General features: G+C 39.9%; 1 protein-coding gene across 18 annotated transcripts in view; it reads left to right on the top strand.

The window, feature by feature from the left end:
• Positions 1–18,605, top strand: part of PCDH15 (protocadherin related 15) — a 1,681,879-nt gene that overhangs the window by 1,514,793 nt on the left and 148,481 nt on the right. The window lies entirely within an intron of this gene.

Below are 18,605 nucleotides of genomic sequence, written 5' to 3'. Positions count from 1 at the left end.
AGGCCTTTGAGTCACAGATAGGAAGAGGAATACTGAACTAGGAATGACATATGTTTACATATATTACATATGACTTTTTTTCGAAATCATTTATAGCCTTGGCCAGATGCACATAACTCCCAGAGATGCTAAACAATGTTATTAGACCTTTACTATCGGTATGATCCCTTGTGTTGGAATTGAATGGTGGAAGAGTATTTCACTTTGGCATAAAGATTATTTTGAACTAAAATCACTTAAAAAGTACCAGCTGCAGGAAGGACATTCTAATCTCCCTTTTACTTCCTAAACACAGGACCTATAAACTCTGATGTGAAGGATGCCCTCCCTGTACCAGCAGGAAAAATGTTCTTTAATGAGGAGTCAAAGCCAAGAGAGCTGATACAGACAGGACTTGTTAGAATAATTCACATCGCCCTCCGGGCTCCTTCTAGAGTTTAATTTTCCGCAATGACCTCTCCCTGTTCATCCTAATACAAAAGTATGTTGGCGTTGCCATTTCTCTGGATCTTCATTGCCTCATGAGGGCTCTCCTGTCACTTAAAACTTATATAAATGTGTACATTCACTCCTACTAAAGTGACTTATGTGTGTTTCATACTTAGACCCAGCCAGAAAACCCTACAAAGATAGAGGTAAAATCCTACTTCCATTACAGAATTGGTCCTGGTGGAAAAACTTTTTCATGTGATCCAATTTGGGGGGACATAAAAGGATAAGCAAGATTTGTGTCCCTGGTGGGGTGTGGGGAAAGCATGAGCACGGGTTGCAAAGGGAAAGCGGTGATCAGAGATGAGTAGCTTTGCCAGCTGAGATACTTGCCGTGTTTACATGTCCTGCATGTCTTCAGTCCCGTATTGGCCCTTGAATTGTTTGGGAATAACTAGTTTCAACAGATGTCTAGGTGTGAAGAAAGGTTCTAAAGATAAAATATTCATTCATTTTAGAATATTGAACTCCATTCTTTTTGTTAAATTATTTTAATGTTTATTTTTAAGAGAGAGAGAGAGAGAGAGAGAGAGAGACAGTGAGTGGGAGAGAGGCAGAGGGAGAGGGAGACACAGAATCCGAAGCAGGCTCCAGGCTCTGAGCTGTCAGCACAGAGCCCGATGTGGGGCTCGAACCCACGAACCCTGAGATCATGACCTGAGCTGAAGTCAGAAGCTTAACTGACTGAGCCACCCAGGTGCCCCTTGAACTCGATTCTTAAACTGACCCTCTCCCCTAATCCAGTTATCTTGTTTTTGTAACACTCAGTCATTAAATCTTGGATAATAAGATTAGTTGGGGTAGGTTAGAGGGCTGTGAAAAGAAACCCTTAAATTACAACAACTTAAACAACAACAACAAAAATGTGCTTAGGCTCACATGACCATCTAAAGTGAGTGTTTCAGGTTGGCGGTCACTCTTCATGCAGTTCTTCCGCACAGTCATCAGGGACCTGGGCCAATTTAGGATCTTCCATCCCTAACACCGTTTCAGAATTACTCCAGTCATTGCCATTTCTGTCCCTGGAAAGGGAAAGGGGGCAGAAGTCCACATCCAGATATTTCTTGAACCAAGCGAGGTAGGGCTTGCAAATTTCACCTCAGCTCATGTTCTATCTCAGAAATCCAGGCAAATGTCCACAGCTAGCTCAGAAAGGGCAGACAACTTCTGTCCCTTGCTGGACACACGTACCTCAGTCCCACCTCTCTTACTGAGGGAAAAAGGAATGTAGTGTTGGTGGAGAATTAGCACATTGAATGTGTAATTTTAGACAAGTTACAGATTTTTATTGCTATATCATCTTGATATGACTTGTTTTGCATTAAAAACATGTAAGATTGGGAATGTGAACCCATCATGGAATGGTACAGAGACATTTTTATTCCTCCATGTGTATTGGTAAAATAGATCACGTTTTTCTTAAAGCACAAAAGAATGCATACTATTTTTTGTTTGAATTCAAACAAAATCTCAGATGGACATTTTGGAATGTTTTAAATTATTTCTAGTGATTTCAGCACATCCAATATTAATAGCACATATCCCAAACCAAACCTTTCTGGACTTCAAAGTAAAGTTTGGTTGTCTGATTACAGTTAATTACTCTCTCCCTGTTCCTGAGAACTGTAATAGTCCTGATCACAAGGAAAAAGAAAGCATTATGGCAGAGTGTAAGTGAGAGTCACGAACTGTAAACTCCCTTTGTAGAGACTATCAAAGAGATTTGAGAGGAGACATTTACTATTTGCTGAAACATTTCCCAATGTAGCAGTTCTACATCGACAGAGACACAAAATCCATTATTCTTTTTATGGCATTCAAAACATTTAAATATCCAGTTACTGGTAATTGCCTCCTTGCAGGAGTGCAAAAATAGACCTATTGTTACCTCTTCTAAAATTGTACAAGGAGGAACCAACAAATAACAAACATCATAGTAAATACTTTGGTATTTACCAAAGGAAAAGCTTCCTGGACTGCCTGCTAAGTTTCTGATAGCAGATAATTAGCAGGTTAGCTAACCAACGTACAAGTAGCAATATAACTAAATGTCAGCCCACCCCCCTTTCTCTTGTGTCTCTGTTCCCGATTCCTATTTAAAAACTTCTTCACTTTCTGCTAATGGTTCTCTGAAAACGAAATAATGAAGTTTGTAAAGTTTTTCAAAGATTCTACAAAGACCACCCCGTATTAAGGGAAATAATTTAGCCTGTCGAGACTAGAAGAGAAAATTCTCACATTCTTTTCTTGTGTACAGTGTATATAATACTGGGATGTTTTATATGTGCTGAGAAAAGATTTAATTTTGTTTTTTCCTCAAATCCTGTGAACTGAAGTTATTCCCTAATGGGCTGCCTTCAAGTAATTTTTAAGGGTAGGAGACATCTCATAATGAGAAAGCAATTTGCCCCATACAGATATGTGTGTGCTTTTATAATGGCCAGATTTACAGCACTTCTTTTTTTTTTTTTAATTTTTTAATGTTTATTTATTTTTGAAGGAGAGAGAGACAGAGTGTGAGTGGGAGAGGGGCAGAGAGAGAGGGAGAGGGACATAGAATCCGAAGGAGGCTCCAGGCTCTGAGCTGTCAGCACAGAGCCCGACGCGGGGCTCGAACCCACAAACCGCAAGATCATGACCTGAGCTGAAGTCGGACGCTTAACCGACTGAGCCACCCAGGCGCCCCTACAGCAGTTCTTAAGCCAACTATGCACTTATTTCTGTTTGGTCCCTATACGGTTATAGTACTTGAAACAGACTTACTTTGTTCACTCCATGGCCTTTTCCATGTCTCCTTGGGTCACTTAATTAGGTGAAATGGAGAATCAAAACATCATTTGCTTCTTCTCTTTGTCATTGAATAAATACTTATATTTTCCAGAAAACACTGAATTCTTCTCAAAATTTTAAAAAGCATGGACCTCTTCAGGCTGTATAACATTTATTTCCAAAATTATAAACACGCATTCATATTATTAGGGGCAAACACACAGCCAAAAATTTCAACATTGTAACAGATTTCCATTTCATGGGTCATTTCTGTTTTATGTGGTTCTTCCAGGTCATCTTTTTGACAAATAAGGAGACGCCAGAAGCCAGAAATTTCGGTCTCTTAGAGTTCGTACCTCAAGTTATCATTTTTTATTCCTTCTTTTCCCTTTCCTTGAAACAAATTCCTCTTTCCTTGAAACAATTTTTTTTTTAAACCTTTATTTATTTTTGAGAGAGAGACAGAGTGTGAGTAGGGAAGGAGCAGAGAGAGAAGGACACACGGAATCCAAAGCAGGCTCCAGGCCCTGAGTTGTCAGCACAGAGCCCGACACGGGGCTTGAACCCACAAACTGTGAGATCATGACCTGAGCCAAAGTCTGACGCTCAACCAACTGAGCCACCCAGGTGCCCCAAAACAAATTTCTTAAAGAGTCAGTGGCACCTCTTAACCCTTTGTTGTTAAAACTCCTCTCTCTAAAATTATAAAAAAAAAAAAAAAAAAAGGGGGGGCGCCTGGGTGGCTCAGTCGGTTAAGCGGTCGACTTCGGCTCAGGTCATGATCTCGCGGTTTGTGAGTTCGAGCCCCGCATTGGGCTCTGTGCTAACAGCTCGGAGCCTAGAGCCTGTTTCTGATTCTGTGTCTCCCTCTCTCTGACCCTCCCCCGTTCATGCTCTGTCTCTCTCTGTGTCAAAAATAAATAAACATTAAAAAAAAATTATAAAAAAAAAAAAAACTCCTCTCTCTTGTCCAAAGTATCTCCAGATGGCTTCATTTTTTTTTGCAATGCATTAAATGCAAATACTAGCCCCTACCTTACATAAATAGTCATTAGTTTTGAGTTATTATTATTCAAGTGATTGTCTCTATATCCTATGCAATATCGTTTCTTAATTTAAACCATTCTCCACAGATTGATTCTCATTGGAAGCAGAGAGAAATAGGTTAATCTTAATGAAAATTCTGTTTTTGAGGGCACGGCAGTAATGGGCAAAACTGCCCATAGGGATCACGTAGTCAGCCTGATAATTTAATAATTGCTTTTTCTGATATCCTTGCCACAAAGTTGTGAGGAACTCACCCTTTCAATCTTCACGTAATTGTGGATATTGGGAAGGTATTCCCTGTGGGGAGATTATTGTTATTATATTTGTTCCTTTAATTTTGTTCTATGCATTTCTCTCTGAGCCTTCATCAGTTTTAGCATCCGCTTCCTCTTTCAAGTAGTATGACTGTGTTGGGGAAGAAGATTAATTTTCCCTCTCCCCTTCCTAGTTCTTGACTGAGATTCCTGTAACAACAGACAGATTAACAAAAGAAAAACAAGGAGAAGTCTATTAACATGCATACTTCATGTACACATGAGAGACACCCAGGAAAGATAACACAAACAGGTGGCTTTAAACTTCAGGATCAAATACCATCTTAACAGGGGACGGGGAGGGGGGTAAAGGCCTGTCAGGGAAGAGTAACTGATGTTTAGGAAAGAGAGGTGGGCCCTGAAAGAATCGATTGCTGGTGTGTCCATCTTCACATGTGCTCTCCTGTGGCAACTCCATTTCCCTGGTCAGTGAAACTACTGGGGAGGGGATCCATGACATTTGAGCTCCTGTTGGAGGATCTGTCTTTAGGCAGATAAGTGTAGCTCAGAGAAAAGCATCTCCTCGTATTTGCTATCATTTGAGTGCCTACAGCTCAAAAGAATCCATAGGACAAAGTGGCATATTTTGGGGTGGCGTGTCCTCTTGCCCTTTGTCTGAAACTGAGCTAAACTCCTCATTTAAGACAGGTGACCAATAATGCCCTCCTATCAATTATTAGCAGGTATCTTGACAGGGATCATTCTTATTGGGAAAAAGAATTCTGTATACTTGGCAACGTCTGCCATTAACGTGATAAAAAAAAAATTATATTAACCATGTGGTTGCTGACCTGAAATAAATGTCAATTATAGTTTCTTATACTAGTTTAGTGTATCTTACAACATATGACAAACTCTTCCTCCTCGTTATAATATTTACATAATGGCTAATTATAACCCTTAAGATTTTCTTTTTTGTCTCTACAAAAATCAATTTATAGTAAATCTATTCAATTTATTCTTCTTTATTTTAATATTTCTATATATTAATACTTATTGTATTATATATTAAGACTCTTTATTAAACATTTTTTTAAATGTCTTTACTTTCCCTAGAATTGGATTTCTAAATGTCCATAGATATTTTAAATTTAATTTATATCTTCTGAAATACTAATACTCCCTCTTAAACTTTAGTGCCTGTGATCTCCTGTGTTAGTTTTGGTCCATCCCCTAGCAATTAAACATCCAGATGAGACTTAACAGGTTCTTTAGGAAAAATACTTTTGTGAGAGAAATGAGCAGAGAGCAGAGTAAACCTAGGGAACCTTCAAACCACATTCATTCTGACCTCGAGGGAAGAAGACAGAAGTTGGTGTAGAACATCCTAGGCTGGTGTGCCACTGAAGTGGCCACTGTGTCATTTCAATACGTTCTGCATGATGATCAGGGATCCCTCAAACGATAGTCACAAGTTGGAGAAGTCCATTGTCTCCTAGGAAGGGACCCACCTTAGCATCTCCGCTTTTCTGAATCACAATCAGGAAGGGGCACCTAGGAAGCGTGGCCTGCACGTAAACACAGCCGTGGACTTCAGGGCACAGCAATGGAACCTCGGTCAAGGGCGCCTCCTGTAACTGGAGACCTTTTGGGGCACTCTCATTGCTGCCACGTGGCCATATCTGATAAGAGGGTTTAGTCAATTATCTACTTGGCTCTTCAGGAAAATAGTCATAGTGTCATAGTCAGAAAGTACATTTTATGTTATCTTTTCATTTAATCCAGACAGAAGCATCAAAATCCTCATAGTAGTTCAAACACATATTACTTAAGAATAGATTGACTCCTATAGGTCAAGTGAGTTAGCATTCGAAGAATATTTGACCTTCATCCCAGGATGATGGACTAAACACACAGGGACTCACTTGTCCTCGGTTCTAGAGGTAAATATCATGGAAAGGTCAGCACGTCTGGAATAGATCATGGAGTCCAAATGTGAATATTGATTTTGAATGAAAAATGCAGTACCTTATACAATTTATCAAAAATTTTACCAAAGACAATTATTTACAAATTTTCCAAACAAATATGCTACAATATAGACATACCTTTGGTATTTATTTAAAATGGAAGTGTATCAACATTGATTATTAAACTTTGTGTGATTTAATGCCATATTTATATTCATTTTTAAGGATTCCTGTGTTTTAAAATGTAATTTCCATAAAAACAGAAATTCAAAATTTATATTTGCATGTATACCAAAGAGAAGAGGCAAATGTTCCTAAGGTATTTTTATTAACTTCTTGAAAAAGTTGATATTTGCTAACTCTTAAAAAAATATTGAGTCATATTTAATTTCCAGTGTTCTTCACATTTAATATATTAAGTCCAAAATAAGAATATTATGCATATAAATATCTTGACATCTTTCAAAAATTCAAATACCTTGAATAAAGAAAATAATCTTTTTGGTTTCCCTCATAAAGTAAAAGATTGATACTCTGCTGGTCAATTTGAATTAATCTTATAATAAATGGCAATGCAAAAATCTCATACCATTTATATTTAAAATAAGTTTCTCAAAAGGCTTTATATTAAAGAATAAAAAGAGTAGATTTTATGAAGAACTAAAAAGGATTAACAGTCTACCTCCTGATATGCAAAAACAGAGAAAAAGTGTAATTTAAAATCCAGAAATCCATTTTTATATGCTGTGAAAAATGAAAACAATGTTATCACAATGGCCAAGGAAATGGTGAGCTGCTCTGGTGACCGTCCCATTAGTCAAGAGAATTAAAGTTACCTTACATTGAGGAGTGTTGCCATTATTCTCGTATAAACCGCACAGGTTTGGACATGGGACTTTGAGAAAAGATTTTTAATCAATAAGTACAATAGTTTAGGAAGAACTTTTGGTCTTGGTTCCAAAAACTAAAGAAGAAAAAAACAATCTGAAAACTCTTACTATCATATAAAATAAATGCAGAGGGCCTTACTTGTTTGCTAGGGTTGTTTACTATTTTAATTTAGATTTATTGTCCAATATGAGAGTTGACTTTACCTGAAGATAACATTTCCTGTGCTTTTATGGCACTACTAAAATCTTGCCTCAAAGGTAATAGATTTTGCCTTGTTAACTACTGAAAAGAGTAGCTCCAGCGGTCTTCATTACTGCTTTCATAGGCTCCCTGTGTATCCGCATGGAATTTAATTCTCCTTCATTCTTCAAGGTTATAGTAGAGTCTGACATTTGCTCACATGGCAGAGTGAAACCAGCCCACCAGCAACAAAGGACGCAGGTTTGAGCAGTTCTTTCTAGATCCACTGACAGGGCGTCCGGATGGCTCAGTAGGTTGAGCGACTGACTCTTGGTTTCAGTTCAGGTCATGATCGCAGTTCATGAGTTCAAGCCCCGCATTGGGCTCCATACTGACAGTGCGGAACCTGCTTGGGGTTTTCTCACTTCCCCTTTCTCTATCCCTCCCCCACTTCTAAATCAATCAATCTTCAAAAAATTAAATCCACTATTTAGAGGAGTGCCTGGGTGGTTCAGTTTGTTTAGAATCTGATTCTTGATCTTGGCTCAGGGTCATGATCCTGGGGTCATGGGATTGAGCCCCACATCGACCCCACAAGTTCCACATTGAGTCCAGAGCCTGCTTCAGATTCTTTCTCTCTCTCTCTCTCTGGTGCCCCCCAACCTCTATAATAAATAACTAAATAATCAATCAATCAATCCACTGTTTATTTTTATTTTTTTTTTAAATTTATTGTCAAACTGGTTTCCATACAACACCCAGTGCTCATCCCAAAAGGTGCCCTCCTCAATACCCATCACCCACCCTCCCACCCCCCATCAACCCTCAGTTTGTTCTCAGTTTTCAAGAGTCTCTTATGCTTTGGCTCTCTCCCACTCTAACCTCTTTTTTTTTTTCTTCTTCCTCTCCTCCATGGGTTTCTGTTATGTTTCTCAGGCTCCACCTAAGAGTGAAACCATATGGTATCTGTCTTTCTCTGTATGGTTTATTCACTTAGCATAACACTCTCCAGTTCCATCCACGTTGCTACAAAGGGCCATATTTCATTCTTTCTCATTGCCACGTAGTACACCATTGTGTATATAAACCACAATTTCTTTATCCATTCATCAGTTGATGGACATTTAGGCTCTTTCCATAATTTGGCTATTGTTTCAATCCACTGTTTACAATTGAAAACAAGTTTTCAGATACAAAGAGTGTTGTCATAGATTCCATTCTTCTCTCATTGCATTACATCTGTGGGAACTTTTTAGTTCAAGTGCAACATATACTAGGGCACATTATTTTTATTTTATTAATAATTAATGCAAACTTTTATGAGGCAAAATGATACAACAATGCCAAGGTTTGAATCATGGCTGCTGGATGGCAGGTGTTGGTTGAACTTGGTGAAGTTACTGAAGCTCCCTGAGGCCAGCTTTCCTAGAGATATAAATATTGTATAAGTATTTATATGTGAGACAAAGAGCTTTGTGAAGAACCTAGTACAGAGCACATGCTTAAAAAAATAGCTATGATATTATTCTTTAACAGGCTTGTCCCAGGTGTTGGCCATGCAAAGATTTTTAAGATGTAGGCATCGTTCTCAAGGAGTTTATACACAGTGAGGGGCAGCTGGGTGGCTCAGTCAGTAGAGCATCCAACTTCAGCTCTGGTCATGATCTCCCAGTCTGGGAGTTCGAGCCCTGCTTAGGGCTCTGTGCTGTCCTAACAGCTCAGAGCCTGGAGCCTGCTTCAGATTCTGTGTCTCCCTCTCTCTCTGCCTTCCCACCCCTCTCTCTATCAAAACATAAACATTTTTAAAAAATGAGTTTATACACAGCGAGAATAGAAGCAACACTGGTTATGTACGTGTTATTGGTGCCCTGCCAGTACACAAGTACAGACTTATGCCAAAAAGTAAAAGTAAAAAAAATGAAGTGTAAGTAATTGTCTCCAGCAACACACACACACACACATACACACACACACACACACACACACACACACAACACAAAAGTGCACTAATTTTCTCAGTAAAAAATGAAACAAACACAAAACCTTGGTCTTTTGCTGGGAATACAAGAGGCAGAACTCATATGAGCTGTTACAGTCCTACATTTTCAGATAAGCTCCCATTTGGACATCCTGGAACAGCCACCCCAGTGATGAGGAACTCACTCCTTTGGAACAAAACAATGACCATAGCAATCAGGTTAAAACTGCAAACTGACACGTGACATCTACGAACGGAACGTGGCCCCATGGGCACTTCCAACAGAGCACACAGGGGCAAGCCACAAAGGACGTGAGAGAAGATTTCCCTGCAAATGGCAGACATGTGAATAAGTGGGAAGCAGTGATGGGCTCAGGAACTGGGAGGAAATAAGAAGTTCTCACTGGACAGGAGGAGGACACATTCCAGGAATTGGGGGAAGGTCAGTACTGTTGAAGAAGAGACAGTGAGCGACAGGGCTGTGACATGACACGGAAATCCACGACATTTCATTCCCGGAGCACTGGGAAACTGCTGAACCTTGGTGAGCACCTCGGACTAAAGGTGATGAGGGTAGATGGGAGCTTTAAAAAGAAACTTGACCGCTGTGGACGTCAGCCGGGAAGGGGTCTGAGTGCACCAGTGTGGACTTAGTCAAAAGAAAGCCGCGGGATCACACGCAAAGGACAATGGCAGCTCGGGCCACATCTGGACAGTGGCGAGGGACAGACATAGGTGAGACCTACATGAAAATCTCCCAGATAAAGCAGTGGTGAGGTACAGCCCTAAAGAATGAAGCAGGACTGTGCCAGGAAGAGAGCAGTGTGCAGTCAGGTCCGGAAGGAGGGAAGCTGGAGACTTTCCTAAAATCGAGATCTGACATAGAGCGTCAGGATGGATCTTGGGGAGGGACTGGGTAGAGGGGAGCAGATGTGAAGGCTCTTAGGAGCCCCACTACCGACCTTGTTCGTTATCACGGAGATTCCAAGGACGCTGACTGATGTGAAGCAAGAGATACAAGCAGAGGTGTTTCATGGAAGATCACCCCGCTTCCCCACTCCGTCAGGAAAGTAGATTTTTGCACGACTGAAATGTTGATTTGCAATCATGGCATTTTTATCACCGATTTATAATGGCAAAGTCGCGCATCTCCAAGGTGCTCTGGAGCTCAGTGGCTGTGCCCTTTTGCCTCATCTTCTCATCCCGTGTTGTTTCCGGTCAGCTTTTCACACGGGGTTCTAGGCCAGTAAACAGCATATTTTTTTAAATTATTTTTTTACATTTATTTATGTTTGGGAGACAGAGTGAGACAGAGCACGAACAGGGGAGGGACACAGAATCGAAAGCAGGTTCCAGCCTCTGATCTGTCAGCACAGAGCCCGACGCGGGGCTCGAACCCACAAACTGTGAGATCATAACCTGAGCCAAAGTTGGACACTCAACTGACTGAACCGCCCAGGCACCCCTAAACAGCATATTTAAGAGGAAAGCACACACATACACACACACCAAGAGACTGACAGGGAGAGATAGTCCAGGCGATTGCAAACAAGGGAAAGCAGGAGTTACTACACTAATGGCAAAATACGTGGACTTCAAAGTGGAAAGAAGTAAACCCGAGTACGTATGTGCTTCATCTCACTGGGTAGAATGTAGATTTAAGTGAGAGAGCTACGTTTCCCCCTTAACTCTATCCCTATGGTGTCTAATGCAGTGAAGATCGTATGATTTATTCCCCAAAGTAGGACACTAATGAGAGTAAAGGGGGACACCCTATAATAATTTAAACCAGGGCAATGGGCACGACTGGGGGCTGTCACAGGTAAATGAATCATAGGGTCATTGCTACCTATAAATACAGTACTGTGCTCAAGCTAGGTGTCCTATAAATGCTTGATGACTCCTGGATTGGTATTTGTGACCAGAATTTTGTTTTTCCTATGTGCCTCCATCACCTGTTACTGCATAACCCTCACAATTTGGAGTGATTGCCACCCAAGTCCAGATCCTACCCTGTGGGAGTCAGGACCTCTATTTCCCTTCATGATGATGTTTCAAACTCAGGTCCTTGAGGGAAACAGTCCTGGCTTTTAAAAAAATTTACATCTCAGAGAGGCAGAGAAATCATTTACAACTGCGAGTTTTCCAAAGCAGAAGCCAGTAATATAAAATACGTGTTTTTTTTTTTCTTCTCTTTATCCATTCATCCACCAGTGGGCACACAGGCCGTCTCCATGTCTTGGCTGTGATAAGCAAACTGCTATGATAAGCCATATTGTTGCAGTAAATATGGGAGCGCAAATAACTCTCCAAAATAGTGATTTCTTTTCTTTTGTGTGTGTACCCCAGATGTGGCATTGCCGTAATTCTGTTTTTCTTTTCTCCCTCTCTTTCTCTTTTTTTTTTTTTTTTTTTTTTTGAAAACAAGAAGAAATGCACTCCTTTGTTTTGAAACATCAAGTGGCATAGTTCAAGCTCTGAGAACTATGTAGGAAGGTGAGGGCAGGTGTAGTGAGTTACCACAGCAAATCCTCGTAAGTGTCCTATAGCAGAAGCATTGATGTGACTGTCTCTTTACGAGTGAAAGGAGGCCATCTGAGTATTTTTCAGGAGATCTAAATGTGAAAAAAGTGGGAGTCATACTTGAATCTATGGCCAAACCAAGTAATTTTTGATCTTCAGTCCAAAATCCTTACTTTTAAAAATATTCAGACATACGCCTTTTTTTAATTGTCGTTTAAATTGTAATAAGTTGACATATAGGGTAATACTGTTTTCAGGAGTCAAATTCAGTGATTCTTCACTCTCATGTATCTGCTGTTCATTTTTTGAGGAACCTCCACGCTGTTTTCCAGAGCGGCTACAGCAGTTTGCATTCCCACCAACAGTGCACAAGGGGTCCCCTTTCTCCCCATCCTCGCCAACACCTGCTGTTTCTCTTGTGTTGTTGATTTCAGCCATTCTGACAGGTGTGAAGTGATATCTCATCATGGTTATGGTGTGCATTTCCCTGACGAGTGATGTCGAGCATCTTTTCATATACCTGTTGGTCGTTAGTATATCTTCTTCGGAGAAAAGTCTATTCATTTGCCCATTTTTAGATTAGATTATTCTTTTTTGATGTTGAGATGTAGAAGTTATTTATGTATTTTGAATATTAACTCCTTATGGATATATCGTTTGCAAGTATTCGCACCCATTTAATAAGTTGTCTTAGGTGCTTCGTTAGTGACTTCTTTTGCTGGAAAGTATTTAAGTTTTATTTTCTATTGTTCCTGTCTGTAAGACAAGCTTGTATATCATTATAATGTTTATGCTAAACTTTCAGATGTATAACCCATAAAATAGTGTATTAATAAAGCTATAATTTATGGAGTACTTACGATGTGCTAGGTTTAAGGAAAGCTTTTTGTACATGTGGCTTAGTACACAATTTTCTAAGTAAGTAATGTCCCCACTTTACAGGTAAAGAAATAAGAACAGGAAAGGTAAGAATTTTTCCAGGGTCCCATAGGTAGTAAGTATGAGGGCCAGAATTTTATAAATGATATTCCTTGGTCTGACCCCATGGACCTACTAAATCAGAATCTTTAAACATCCAGAAGATCTGAAAATTTTACTATTTTTTTAAATGTGTATTTATTTTTGAGAGAGACAGAGTGTGAGCAGAGGAAGGGCAGAGAAAGAAGGAGACAGAATCCGAAGCAGGCTCCAGGCTCTAGGCTCTGAGCTGTCAGCCCTGAGCCCGATGTGGGGCTTGAACCCACCAATTGTGAGATCATGACCTGAGCTGAAGTCAGACACTTAACAGACTGAGCCACCCAGGCGCCTTGAAGATCTGAAAATTTAATAAGTTCTTCAGCTAATTCTTATAAAATTTGGGAACCAGTGACTAAGAGAGATTAGAAAAGGTCTGTTAATGAGAACAATAAATGAAACCAAGGAAGACACACACCTGAGACTGCAGGTTTGGATTTCAGATAGTTTTCTGGACTTGAGGAATTGATTACTATTCAGGGTTTAGGTTTGCTTGTCTTCAACATGGAGACACTTCATGGATCTGAAAAGAACCCAAACTCTTAAAAAGCAAGTACACTTTGGAAAAGATGTAAAAAAAAAAAAACCAAAAAAACAAAAAGCAGTTTCTAACCACTTGGTTCTTTACTAATCTTCTTTTCTATAACCCACCGTAAAAGTACTGGGAAAGCTGCCATTTCTCTCCTGGTTCATGTTCTTTTAAAACCACTTGTCTTGGTTAAATATTTAAAATCAGATCACCCTGATGCAGTTACTCCAAGGTTACAAATAATAGAAGTTCCAGTGGATTTTTTTTCCTTCCTATTTTCATTAAATTCCCTTATAGTAGATATAAAAACAGTTCCTTAATTGACACTGATTTGCAAATATATTGAGTTCAGACATGTCAAAATAAATTAGATTTGTCTCTCAGTAGAAAGAAAGCAATAGAGCGAGATTGAATCCCAGTGAAATTTTATAGCATCTATTTACACACACTTTTATATCCTAAACTGCACAGCATTTAAAATAATTAGGAGCTTTATGTAACACATATAACATTTACTTTTACTGTTACTTCTTGAACCCGACAATAAAAGTAGATTTTAAATTATAGAATAATTGTTTCATCTATATTTATACTGTAAAAACTGGGTCTGCCACTGAAAACTGCAAAATCTGTAATTATGTAGGCATTATTCAGATGATTCAGATATGTTAAAATGTATTTAATTGAGAGAGATTTATTGTCATCTATATTTTCAAATAACCAATTTGAAACATTAAACAGATATCTATGAATTAATTTATGCATCCATAAGAAAATTATAAGTATTTTGCATATAAATTATGTACCAGTTAACTTTTCTGGATTCCACTTCATCTGCAAAGATTGATTTCTAAACGATAAGTTTGGAGTTATTTTGATCAATTTTCTTCTTACTCAAAAGCAGCTGTTCGTTGTATATTCTTACAGTCTAATGTGACTGAGCAATAAAAATATAAAGCCCCCAAACGACACAGGGGAAGCTCAAGTACATATTGTGAAGGAAAGAAGCTGGTCCAAAAAAGATTATGTACTGTATGAGTCTGGCTATATGACAGTCTGGAAAAGGCAAAAGTATATAGACAGTCGGGGCACCTGGGTGGCTCCGTCGGTTAAGCATCGGTTGGCTCAGGTCGTGATCTCACAGTTTGTGGCTTCAAGCCCCGCATCGGGCTCTGTGCTGACAACTCAGTGCCTGGACCCCGCTTTGGATTCTGTGTCTCCCTCTCTCTCTGCCCCTCCCTTGCTTGCACTCTGTCTCTCTCAAAAATAAAGATTAAAAAAAATTTTTTAGTACAAAATATTATGTAAGCAGTAAAAATAGAATGGCACTGGGGCACCTGGATGGCTCAGTACGTTGAGCATCTGACTTCGGTTCAGGTCGTGATCTCATGGTTCATGAGTTCAAGCCCTGAGTTGGGAGCCTACTTCGGATTCTGTGTGTGTGTCTCTCTCTGTCTCTTCCCCTCCCCATCTCGTGCTCTGTCTCTCTCTCAAAAATAAACATTAAAGTACACAGACAGTATAAAGATCAGTGGTTTCCAGAGGTTCAGGCAGAAGGAGGGATGAATAACTGAAGAAAAGGAGAAATTGACATCACCAAAACTATTGTGTATGATATTGTAGTGATGGCTATGTGACATTATAAATCAGTCTAAACCCAGAGAAGTATACAAGGCAAGAACAACCTCATGTCAACAAAAGGCTTTGGTTGATAATTATGTATCAGTACAGGCTCATCAGTTTTAACAAATGAGCCACACTAATGCAGGGTATTAATAATATGGGCAACTAGGGGTGGGAGTGCATATAGAATCTCTATACTTTCTGTTTAATTTTGCAGGAAATCTAAAACCACTCTGGGGGCGCCTGGTGGCTCAGTCCGTTAAGCATCCACTTCTTGATCAGGTCATGATCTCACGGTTTGTGGATTTGAGCCCCGTGTTGGGCTCTGTGCTGACAGTGTGGAGCCTGCTTGGGATTCTCTGTCTCTCTCACTCTCCCTCTCTGTCTCTCTCTCAAAATAAATAAATAAACTTAGAAAAAAAATTCAATTATAAAAAAAGAAAACTGCTGTAAAAAAAAAAAAGTGTGGTGTCAAAAAGTATACAGCCGTTTTACATGTAAAATTTAGGGGAGGCAAGGAATAGTGAGATTAATGACCGAATCACATGTAAATCTGATATCTCTCACACCTGAGCTTCTTAAATTGAAATATCATTTAGGCTTTGTGTAAGAGCTAGTTTAGGTGATGTTGGAGTTGTATTCAGAATCTGGAGGTTTTATTTAAAATGCCCAAGAAAGCCCGAAGTGTTGGCCTCGGGGGATAAATCGCAGCCAGGCTCCATGGGGGGTGTGGCGGTACCCATGGGCATCCAACCCCGCTGGGATCCACCACTGTGGAAGAGTCTCTGGAGGTCCTTCCTGGGGGTGTTTTAAAGGGATGAAACCATCAGTGTCTCCAGTGTTCACGGCCCATATCTGTTAAAGATAGAACCACTGTCTTTACAGTGCTCTTATCTGTATCTCCTGGGGGGACAGAGACCCAGCTTGACTGAAGATGTCTAGGAAGGGTCCCCAGGACCTGAGCTACCCAGGCGCCCCTGAGGTTTTTTTTTAATGTTTATTTATTTTTGACAGAGAGAAAGACAGAGCATGAGCGGGGGAGGGGCAGAGAGAGAGGGAGACACAGAATCCGACACAGGCTCCAGGCTCTGAGCTGTCAGCACAGAGCCCAACACGGGGCTTGAAATCACAGACCGCAAGATCGTGACCTGAGCTGAAGTCGGATGCTCAACCGACTGAGCCACCCAGGCGCCCCGAAATGTTGTTTTTAAAGTTTGAAATGAATGGTGGCATTTTTCTAACGTTAAAGCGAGGGTACGTTAGCTGCAGACTTTATATTTCTGTACTTTATAAGAATCAGACAAGAAATTAATTATGGGAAGTATAAAACTTAGCTCTCAGCTCATGAGTAGTAACAAGATAGACAAGCGAACAATTTAAGCAATGTTACTTCCACGAGAGGAAATTCAGTTTATGAAGGTCACCCCAGAATATGGCCAACGTGTGTTTTCTTATGTCAACATTTTCTTATGTCAGCATTTCTTATGTCAGCATTTTCTTATGTCAACATTAAGATCTTCATACATTGACAACTTATTGCTCCTAACATTCAAGCCATGTGTGTCCATTATTCTTGCACGTGGCCTTGTCTTTACAAATGTGATGAGTGAAAACAACACATATGTCGTCTTGAAGTTTTTGAAGGTCAAAAGTAGGTTGCCTATGTTCTGTTTTCATAGTCGCACCCAGGCTTGAATCAAGGTGGTGGCCAGGAGTACTGTCTCCTGTGAGGCGTGACTAGAGAAAGGGCTGCTTCTGAACCCATGTGGTTGGTGGTGGAATTCAGTTGAGAGGGATGTTGGGCCGAGGGCCTCAGTTCCTTGCTGAGCGGTGGCAACATCACTCTCAGTTCCCTGTCCCCTTCATCCAATCCAGCGAGGGAGGGAGTCAGAGCCTACAATCTACATTCTTATGTAATGGAATCACTGGGGTGACAATTCATTTTCTTTGCCTTGTTCTGTTGATTCACATCCAGCCACAGCCTGGCTGTCGGGTGAGACAAGAACCATACACAAAGGAAGGAATACCAGGGGGAGTGATCGTTGAGGTCCATTTTGGAGACGATCGTGTTTCCATGACTCTCTGATTTTAGTCCTTTCCAGGTGTTTGACCTCACACACACCATGGTCAATCACTAAGCAATGGGACAAACAGCAAATCATTTTAAAGTCTCCTTTATCATCTGAAATATCCTACGAAAGTGTCATACAAAAGCCCCATCAAAACCAGCCTTTGTGTCGCTTTGGTAAATGTCTCCTTTGTGTGGTAGACTATTACCGTCTCCATTCAAATTACCAGAGGCATCTTTATCTCACTAAACTGACACTGTGCCCACATGTACATAAATTGCTCATAGAATGTAATTGTGTTATCCCAGATATCTTATTTTACAAGTATCTGCCTCGGCAAATGTCTCCTTTTCTAACCTAAACAACTTCCTTTTTAATTAGTGGGAACATTTTTGGTTGGAGATGATAGAAATCCTAGATAAAAGACAATGTGTTTCAGCGGCTGAAATGATGAACTCACCTCGTGTTAAGTATAGCAGCATTTAGAATACTAGTCCAAGGGATCTATTTCCAGCCTGTGGTTATTTCATTTGTGTTGGTATCATGATCAACAAGATCACAGGGTAACATCAAAAAACATGAAAATTCTTGCAAACATTTTTTCTAGCACAGGGTAACATCAAAAAACATGAAAATTCTTGCAAACATTTTTTTCTAGCACTTAAAATAAAATTTCTGGGCAAGACTGCCATTGGTTTTACAGGAGACATGAACACTGAGCAAAGGAGAAAAAGTACCCTCAGTGGCCACAGGTGGATAATGAGTCTATCATACACCCTGGGGCCTGGGGAGACCTTACCCCAACCACGTATACTGGGTATGGAGGAGGTGTCGTTGTCCAAAGTGACATTTGGATACTGTAACAAAGGAAGGCGAGAACAAAATACATGTGTACATATATACTTTATCATTTTCATTAAAAGTTATATAGGTTAGTGTTTATTTAACCAAAAAAAAAAAAACATAGGTCTTGAACGTATACTGAATATCTATGGTCCCCCATTAAGGGTTAAAGCATCTGTAAAGGAGATCACTTTATTTACATTTAGGTCACTTAACTGAGCATATGGACTAAAGGGGCAAAGAGCTCAGCAATCTGGACATGTTTATAAAGGGTGGGATAGAATTAATTTTCCGGAATGTTATTATAGTTCAGGATTTGTTATCAAAGCGCTCAGTGACAGCGCAGGGTAACCACACAGTGTAATCCAGATGAGAAGAATTGAGAGCATAGAGAAAAAAATAAGCAGTGATATTAGAAGAGTAAGT

Source organism: Panthera pardus, unplaced genomic scaffold, assembly GCF_024362965.1.
Source record: "Panthera pardus isolate Hobbes unplaced genomic scaffold, ASM2436296v1 HiC_scaffold_22, whole genome shotgun sequence".
Taxonomy (NCBI): Eukaryota; Metazoa; Chordata; class Mammalia; order Carnivora; family Felidae; genus Panthera; species Panthera pardus.
The sequence above is the reverse complement of the archived record's forward strand: the minus strand, read 5'-3'. Positions and strand labels throughout refer to the sequence as shown.